Consider the following 10366-nt stretch of genomic DNA (forward strand, 5'->3'; position numbering starts at 1 on the left):
CTACAACCTGGCACAACCATGGACCTCTGGTCCATGCGACCTGTCTCACTGTGAATTCTCATGTATTATAATATGTGGTTGTCCCACTGGAGAATGCAATAGGTGGCTTTCTGACAGGGGTAAAAGCAAACCAGATTCAGGCCAGCTTGGGAAAGTAATCTTACAGGCCAAACACAAAAGTGGCTGCAGGATTTCCAACCATCTTGTAGTGACTATCACTGCGCATAATAGGATTTAAAAGGAGAAAGAGATCTTTCATAAAAAATATGAGCAGTGCTAATATTTCACACAACACCTGCAAAGGTTTGAATATTATTTGACAGGGTGAACATAAATCTGGTCCATGAAAGCAAACAATTCCCCCTCAAACAAATGGACATTGCAAATGAAACTGGAGAGAAAGATGATACAGGATTGTTTTGCACAGTGAGTTGATGTAATCTTGAATGTGCCACCTGAAAAGGCAATGGAATTAATAGTAGCCCTCAAAATAAACTCAGATGAGTACTTGTAAAATGTGCAGGGCTATGGGGAAAGTCTGGGTCGTGGAACTGATTGGCTGCAACAGAAACAATAGACTGAGTATCTTCTTACTGTATCATTTTATGGTTTTTCACAAGGTGGGGAACTAAGAGTTTGTTTTCATATTTCATACTCTTTTCCATTGTTGCCAAACTGATTTCAATAAATCTGGAACTGTGTGAATTGTACTGGTATAAAAGGGCCATGTTGTGGTTAAAATCAATGTGTTTCACCAATGTGGGACACTTACCTCGCCTGACCCACCTTTAAATCCATTCAAACTATATAGCCAGTACTGAATGTCCTCAGGGAACCCAGAAATGAGCAATAGCTGCATTCTTGTCAAACTGCTACACTCCAATAGCATATTGGGAGGCAGCTCCTTTGCCAAATGGTGCAACAATTAGATTTTGAGTTGTAGCTTTGTGTTCGTCATTGCTTGTTGGCTATATCCTGACTCATTCCAACGCCCATTCGCCTATTACCCATAACCTCACTGACTTGTACAAACCCCTAGCCACCCTGATTTGTACATGTGCATTCATGATTTCAAGTCACTCCATGGCTTTTGCCCTCCCTCCAGTCCAACATTCCTCTGAGATCTCTCCACTGCAGTAATTCTGATACCTTACATGTACCTGATGTTAATTGCTCCATTGTTGGGACCATGACTCCAGCTATGCAACGACGAAGACAAATCTCTGAAATTCTCTTTACAAACTTCTCTCCTGCTCCTTCTTCACAATGATGTTTAAAACCTACCTTATTGGTCAAAATTTTGGGCACATGCCGAACAGCTCCTTATGTAGTTCAGTGCCCAATTCTGTTTCATTTTCACTGCCTGTGGATTTTTTTTTAGATTAGATTAGATTCCCTACAGTGTGGAAACAGGCCCTTCAGCCCAACAAGTCCACACCGACCCTCCAAAGAGTAACCCACCCAGACCCATTTCCCTCTGACTAATGCACCTAACACTACGGGCAATTTAACATGGCGAATTCACCTGACTTTAGATTTTTGCAATGTTCGGGCATTCTTTATTATATGTATAAACTGAATGTGGTGTAGATACTAGTGCGCTAGTGCACTAGTAAGATTTGTAGAGAGCCTGACAAGTTAGATGGAGGAAGGTTGTTTCCCCTTGTGGGAGGGTCTTGGACCAGAGGGCATAATTTCAGAATAAGGAGTCATACATTTAACACCGAGATGAGGAAGAATTTCTGCTCTCAATAGGTTGTGAATCTGTGGAATTCTTTACCTCAGAGGGCTGTTGAGGCTGGTTCATTAAATTAATTCAAGGCTGAGATAGATTTTTAGTCAGTCAGGGAATCAAGGGTTATGGGGAAAAGCCAGGAAGGTGGAGTTAAGGATTATTGGATCAGCTACAATCTCACTGAATGGCAGAGCAGATTTGATGGGCTAGATGGGAGACGTTTACGGATGGATTTCTCTACTTCAGCCACTTATTACAAAACAGCTGGGTGATTAAATCAAAGCAGAAAATGCTGGAAATATTCATCAGGTCAGGCAACAGCTCACAAAGTTATAAACTCAGGAGGTTTTTTTACAGCATGTAAAGAGGTTCCACATGCTGCAGGTCATGGAACATACATGACTGTGTTTACCTGCAGTATCTAGTTTTAGTTTTACTTCCCTGTGGTGAAAGCAGCAGTTCATGTTTCAGATTTTATTTTAATTTGTTCATGGTCTGTGGGTGCCATGCATTGGGCCATTCCTAATTACCCAGCATTAAAAGTCAATGCTGTATCTGTTCATCTGGATTCTCAAGTAAGTCAGAACAGACTTCCCTCTCTTTCGTGCATTAGTCAGGCAGATGGACTTTTACAACAATTGATGAATTTATTTTAATCACTCACTGACTGGGTCAGCATTTATCACCCATCCCTAGTTGCGCTTGAGAATGTGGTAGTCAGCTGCCTTCTTGAACCGCTGTAGTCTACATCCTGTGGGTAGATTCATCATGCCCTTAGGAAGGGAATTCCTGGATTTTGTCCAAGTGACAGTGAAGGAACAACAATATATTTCCAAGTCGGGATGGAGCATGGCTTGGGGAATGATTACATGTGTGGTAGTGTAAAAAATAATCGTGTTGCCCTTGTCCTTCCAGATGGGTTTGAAAAATGCTATCTAAGGATCGTTGGTGAATTTCTGCAGTGCATCTTATAGATGATCCACACTGCTGCTGAGTGTTGGTGGTGGAAGGATTGGATGTTTTGTGGATGTGGTGCCAATCAAGCAGGCTGGATGGTATCAAGCTTCTTGAATGTTGTTGGCACTGTATTCATCCAGGCCAGTGGGAGAGTATTCCATCACACTCTTGACTTGTGCCTTGTAAGTCGTAGACAGACTTTGGGGAGGCAGGAGGTGATTTACTTGTTGCAGGATTCCTAGCCTCTGACCTGCTGTTGTAGCCAATGTATTCATATGGTGAGTCCAAGTGAGTTTCTGGTCAACAGTAACTCCAGGATGTTAATGGCAGAGATAGTGGTTGTAGGATAGCCATTAGGCCATTTTTTTTCATGACTTTACCTTAATTATCGAGTTTAAATTTTCCCATCTGCCCTGGTAGGATTTAAATAGAAGCCCCCTGAACATTACCCAGGGCTCTGGATTTACTAGGCCTGTGACATTAATGCTGCACAACCTCCTCTCTCACAAATGACCTTTTATCAGAACAGGAAGAAGTAAGAGATGTAATAGGTTTTAAACTGGTATAGATTGAAGCAAGAATAAGAGAGAGGTGAGAAAAGAATGAGAAAGAAGGTCTGGGATGCAAGGGAGGTCAAATAGCAAATTGAATGATAAAGTAAGAGAAAGGGATATAGTAATGTGACAGATACATTGACGTTTCATTGTTTAGTTAAGAATTTCCAGCAATCTGCCCCAGCATATTCATTTGTCAGTACCTTTTTGTACAACGAACAGCATCATTGAATTCACATTGAGAAGGCTCAATGGCCTTAAACCTCGTCTATCACTTTCTCATCTATTACCCCCAAAGTAAAGTACAATTCAGCTGTAACTGTGAGATCAAATGTGAAACAAGTTTTCATTGAATGTAACATCTGAACAGTTAAAACATCTTTGAAGTGTTAGAAAATATGAACTCTTTGTACCATTGACAGACTTTGCAGGTTTATAATGCTTAAGTCCACCCAGCATTGTTTAAACAGAACTATGATAAATAATCCCACAGGCCGTATTCTCTTAGCTATTTATTTAGAACAGCAAACACCAACCTTAGTTTGATTGCTGGCTCCCATGGTGATGGCAAGACATTACAGATATTTTGGAACAGGAAGAGCTGACATTGCTTCTCTCCTGCATACCTGACACTAACAAGAATCAAACCCCAGTGCTTGAAATTCTCTCTAAATATGTCACACTAAATTATTATAGTTCAAAGAAAGAGCCTTGGGTATATGTTGTAAGGAAGGAATATTTCAGAGATATTCATAAAGGCAATGACACAGCAATAGGACTTTTGAATCGAACCACCTGACATCCTGACCCCTCTTTCACCCTGCTGCCATTTAATCCCCTCACCCATTTGTATCCTACCCTCCTCACCCACTCTCTGTGCTATTTCCTAACAGGATGTTTGACTATTCATTCAGGGATTGGAGGCATTGCCAGTTTGGCCAGCAAATATTGTCCACCCCTAGTTGTCTTTTTTTGAAGGTGAGCTGCCTTTCTGAACTGATGCAGTCTATTTGATGTAGGTCCAATGCTTTTAATGAGGGAGTTGCATGATTTTGATCCAGTAGCAGTGAAGAAACGGTGATACATTTCCATATCAGGATGCTAAGCGGCATGGAGAGGAAATTGCAAGTTGTGATATTCCTTGGTCTTCTAGATGGTGATGATTGTGAATTTGGAAGATGGTGACTGAGGAGCCTTGGTGGATTTTGCAGTGCATCTTGTAAATGATACACATTGCTGCTGGGATGGAGTAAATCCTTACCAATGCGGCGTCAGTCATTGTCTGCTTTATCCTGAATGGTGTCAAGCTTTTTCAGTGTTGTTGGAGCTGCACTCATCTAGGCTAGAGGGGCTTATTCCATCACCCTCCTGATTCATGTCTTTTATGTAGTGAACAGACTTTGAGGAGTTAATCACAAAAGAATGTCTAGCCCCTGATTTGCCATCGTATTTTTATGGTTGGTCCAGTTGAGTTTCTGGTGAATAGTAACACCCAGGATGTTGATATTGTGGGATTCAGTGATGATAATACTGTGGAATGACAAGGAGTGATAGTTGGATTCTCTCTTGTTAAAAATGGTCATTGCTTAACACTTGTGAGGCATGAATATTACTTGCCACTTATATCCAGGTCTTACTGTGTTTGGCCTTGTACTGCTTCAGTATTTGAGGATTTGTGAGTGGTGCTAATGTTGTGAAATCATCAACAAACATTCCCATTTCTGACCTCAAAATGGAGAGAAGGTCATTGATAAGGCAGCTAAAGGATACCACCAAAAGAAGCTTCTACTCTGATGTCCTAGTGCTGACTGACTAACTTTGAAAAACCACAACCACCTTCTTTTTGCTTAGTAAGACTCTGATCAGTGGAGAGTTTTCCTCTGATTCCCACTGACTGTGGTTTTGCTAGTTGTTGCCATTTTCAATCAAATGCAGTGTAGATCTCAAGGGCTGTCACTCTCACCTCACCTCTGGAATTCACCTTTTTTGTTCATGTTTGAGCCAAAGTTGCAATGAGGTGAGGAGCTGAGCGGCACTGGTGGAACCTGCTGTCCGTGTTTTGGACACTTTGACCAGTTTATGTTTTAAAAACAAGTAGTAGTGGGCGGCACGGTGGCACCCAGGTTCAATTCCCGCCTCAGGTGACTGACTGTGTGGAGTTTGCACGTTCTCCCCGTGTCTGCGTGGGTTTACTCCGGGTGCTCCGGTTTCCTCCCACAGTCCAAAGATGTGCAGGTCAGGTGAATTGGCCATGCTAAATTGCCCATAGTGTTAGGTAAGGGGTAAATGTAGCGGTATGGATTGGTTGCGCTTTGGCGGGTCGGTGTGGACTTGTTGGGCTGAAGGGCCTGTTTCCACACTGTAATGTAATCTAAAATCTAATCTAATTTTACCTAAGTGCTCTTGTTGATGAGATGGTTAAAAGAACACAGATATTCCATTTGCGGATCAACTCAATTTTATTAGCAAAACATTCCTCATTAAAAACACCATGTGAGAATTTTGCAAATTAACACATGGTGTTTTAATAAGGAATATTTTGTGAACAAAATCGAGTTGAACCACACAAATTCTCACAATATTTATAAACTTCATAAATTCTCACAATATTTACTCTCTATCTCGCTCTATTCATCTGAGAAAGGATTTTATCCACAATGATTCATGTGTTGAGCTAGGCCATTGGAATGTCCTTCCCCTCTGACGTTGTGCTGGCTCTCTTCCACATACGCTAGTTGCGCCAAGTCATGGCAGATGTTCTCTTGGATTTTCTTGAATCTTCTTGGGTCTTCTGTGAGTCTTCTTTGAGTGGGTGACTTCTAGTTGTGTGGTTTCACTGCCCCCCCACCCCATTCCGAGACTTGCAGAATGTTCTGTCCCTTTTGGCCGATGGGGTCATGTGCTGGGTTCAAACCATCCAGTGGGGTCGTATCAACACCCTTCACTGTTGCCTTGCCAAGGGGTGTAAAATGCACTTACTCAGGCAGTCAAGTTGCCAGAAAGTCTGACTGATACTTCTCCAATACACAACACTCTGGCTAGTTGTAACAGGTTCGCCTTGAACGTTTATAATCTCTTTGACTTTGGTTTCCACTATTCTCTGTAGCTGACAATTGCTAGTTGCTCTTTCATTAAATTGGGCCAATTTTCTGTCAGGTTCAATTCCTCTGGCTGTAGATCAATTTAATATGTCCAATTTTGGTCCAATACTTACTCGTCCACAGATTCTTGGGTCAAACTGAGAATCAGTGAGCAGTTATCGTTATACAAGTGCTTGATAGCAATGTTGATGATCCCTTTCATCAGTTTACTGATCAGCAAGTATGGATTGATAGAGCAGTAATTGGTCAGGTTGGATTTGGCCTATTTTGTGTACAGTACATACCTGTACAGCTTTTTGTTGTAGCTGTACTAAAACATCTAGGATAGGTGACCAGCCAGTTCTGGAGCACAAGTCCTCAGTATCATTATCAGAATATTGTAAGGGTCTATGCCAATGCAGAATCTAGTGTCTTCAGCCATTTCTCAGTATCACATGGAATGAATCGAACTGGTCGAATGCATTGCCACCAGCTGGGAGTCTCAGACAAAGAAAATTAAGGTTGAATGTTGGGCAACACTCTATCCCAATTCTGCAACTCAGGTTTCCAAGGAACACAGTCTTTCTTTGTGAGTATGAGTCAGAGAGTTTACTCGGTTCATGTGACATCTGAGAAATACTGCACTATAAAACAAAAGGTACATCAGAGACAGTCATTCAGTCCCTTGTATCAGTGATATCGTTTTGAGATAGATATCCAATTAGTTCTGCTCTGCACAGGTTAAAATTGCTGATATTGATTGAAGAACATTAAAAGTCTATTAGCTTTGATAAGAAATCTCAGGCAGAGCTTGGTGTAATTAAAATGCAGTGTGCACTCACTACTCAATTCAATTAATGCAAATTTATGAAAAATGCAAATTGTATTTCAATCATTTATGATCACTGTTCTTGAATATTAACGAGCTATACTTCTGAGGATATAACTTTCAAACTCTGCTACATGGAGTTAAAAAGCTAATTTACATTCAGATCTATGTCTCTTTCTTCCACTATTTTTGACTTCTTTCTCTATTTTTCTCTCAGTCTTTCTCTTACTGGTGTTTTTCTCAGTTATGCTCATTTTTCCTCTTTTGTTCTCTCTCTCTGCTTTCACTACTTTCCTTTCCATCAATTCCTTTTAATCTTTCTGTCTTTATTCATTTCCATTTATCTCTTCACTTACATTATTCCTGCCATGTTTATAGCACTTTGAATGTGTTATCCATTAATCTATTTTTTCTGAATTTCTTAAGCACATTCTATGCTTCTCACCCTTTTCAACCTCTTGATCAGTGCCACAGTTCCCATCAATTAATTGGAGCATTGTTCTCTCTTTGCAGCTTCAATCCCACAGGTGCAGATAAAACCAGCTATGTGCTAATTTTCTGCCAAAAAGGATACCCACATTCACTCATACACACACAAGCACTTACACATATAGACACACACACAAATATACAAATGTCCAGGCACTTTTTTTATGCATTCATGTGATAAAGGTTTCACTGGTTGAGCAAACATTAATTGCCATTCCCTAGCTGCCGTTAAAAAGGTGGTAGAGAACTGTCTCCTTGAATCACTGCATTCCATATGCTGAAGATATACCTACATTGTCATCAGGGAGGAGTTCCAGGACTTTGACCCAGCGACAATGAGGGAATAACAATATATTTCAAAGGCAGGATGGTGAATGCCTTGGAGGGAAAATGTCAGGTGGTGGGTGGTGTTTCCATTTTTCTCCTGCTCTTATCCTCTAGACATTGATGGCTGTGGGTTTGGATGGTGCTTTTGAAAGAACCTTGGTGAATTTCTGGAGTGTGTCTCCTGGATTGTACACATAGCTGCTAATGAATGTCGAAAGTAAAGGAACTGAATTCTTGTGGATTGTAAGCCAGTCAAGTTGGTCGTTTTGTTCTGGATGGGGTCATGTTTCTTGAATGTTGTTGGAGTTGCACTCATCCAGACTAGGAGAGAATATTACATTACAGATTTGTAGATTCTGGATAGGCATTCAGAAATAAATTGAACATTATAAACCACTTGTTAGCTTGGGCCAGGATGTTGTGGACACCAATATCTCTGGTCAGGATATTTTCTGGTTTCAAGATGGCTTTGAATCAGAAGTTTGATAAGATGTAATCTCCTAAAGTCCTACAACACTCTAGATCTCTGTGGTCCCCTATTACTGTTGAGCATCTCTAATTTTAGTTACTCCATCAAATGATGGCTGTGTCTTTAATGCCTTGGTCCCTAAATTCTGGAATTCTCTCCAGGCATCTCCTTCTCTCTACCTTGCTTTCCACCTTTATGATGCTTCTACCTCTTTGATCATACTTTGGTCATCTGCATTGCTATCTCCTTATGTGACAGAGTGTTATATTTTGTTTTATAATGTTCATGTGAAGTACCTTGGATTGTTTTATGGTGTAAATACACTCTGCAAATACAAATGATTGTTGATAGTTTTTGTCAAGGATGGGTAAGAGGTGACCTAATAGAGATTTGCAAGATGGTGAATGGCTCTGGTAAAGAAAACAGAATAAAAGCTATTACCTCTGTTACAATCCTGGATTGAAGCACCAACATTATGTTACAGTCATGGACAAGATGATCAAATTATTTTGATACTGAGTGGGTTGAAAAGATGAGAATGGTGCCCGGAAAGAGAGGGTAACGTCTCCATCTATTTGACCACCCCTCCCCTCCCCACAACCTACCCTGTGATAGTCTAAATCCCACCATTTCCCAGCGGCTTTCAGTTCTGACCGGAAGGTCACTGGACTTGAAATGTTACCTCTGCTTTTCTCTCCATGGATGCTGCAGGACCTGCTGAGTTTCTCCAGAACTTTCGGTTTTGTGTCAGATCTCCAGCATCTGCAGTTCTTTGTTTTGTTTTGCTGTCTTTGTTTTATCATCCTGCAATTTAAAAGATCTGCTGACCGCAACCAAATTGAGGGCTTTGACTTGTTTATAGATTGATCGATCCTGTGATGAGATTCTGCAATTCCTGCTGACACTGAGGAGAGGTGGCCTTTCAGTGAGATTAAAGAGAAGGCTCACTTAGTTTATTAGTTTTTTTTGTCATATAGTAAAACCACAATAACAATATCACATATCGGGGAAACTCATTTTTATAGTATCACACATCAAAGGAAAGTACATGAACTGTTTTGCTATAAAAGGAGAAATAATGTTAATGTGTCATGTGTCTAACAAAAATGCATCAATCACATTGCAAGGTAGTTGCTTTAATAGCAACACATATCACAGTGAAATTGTGTTAGTATTATTACTTATCAAAGCAAAACAAGTGAATGGTATTGCCACAAACAGGAAGTAAGGTTAGGGGAATTGTACCCTTCAGGACCAGTTCTCCCACCTGGTTCCCTCCATTGTTCAGAAATATTTAGAAGCAGTTTTGAATCCCTGGGGACTCCAGAGATAACATTACTATATAGAAATCTTTTATTGTGAATATTTATCTGATCTCAATTTGTGAATTCAGTTAATCATTTCCTTATCTTGCTTTCTTGTTGTAAATCACGTGGCAATTTATAATTTGTATTCTCATTAAGCTGTGTGAAATGAGTGTAGCTGAGTGCAATTGCAGAAAGAAGAGTGAGATTAATGGGCAATGCCTTTCAAAGAGCCATTATAAACATAATTGGTTAAGTGGCTTCCTTGTGTGCCTTAAGATTCTTGCTTGCAAAGTCATTTAAGACCATAAGAAATAAGAACAGGAGTAGTCTGTTTAGCTCGTTCAGCCTGCTCCACCATTCAATAGGATCATTCCACCCTGACCTTAAATTTACCTGGACCATCTCTGACACCTCCCTCCCCTTACTGGACCTCTCCATCTCCATTAATGACGACCGACTTGACACCGACATTTTTTACAAACCCACCGACTCCCACAGCTACCTGGATTACACCTCTTCCCATCCTACCTCCTGCAAAAATGCCATCCCCTATTCCCAATTCCTTCGCCTCCACCATATCTGCTCCCAGGAGGACCAGCTCCACCACAGAACACACCAG

General features: G+C 40.7%; 1 protein-coding gene across 1 annotated transcript in view; it reads left to right on the forward strand.

Moving 5' to 3' along the window:
• Window positions 1–10366, forward strand: part of LOC122557735 (polypeptide N-acetylgalactosaminyltransferase 18-like) — a 242246-nt gene that overhangs the window by 166878 nt on the left and 65002 nt on the right. The gene's annotated exons all lie outside the window — the stretch shown is intronic.

Source organism: Chiloscyllium plagiosum, chromosome 16, assembly GCF_004010195.1.
Source record: "Chiloscyllium plagiosum isolate BGI_BamShark_2017 chromosome 16, ASM401019v2, whole genome shotgun sequence".
NCBI classification, from domain to species: Eukaryota; Metazoa; Chordata; class Chondrichthyes; order Orectolobiformes; family Hemiscylliidae; genus Chiloscyllium; species Chiloscyllium plagiosum.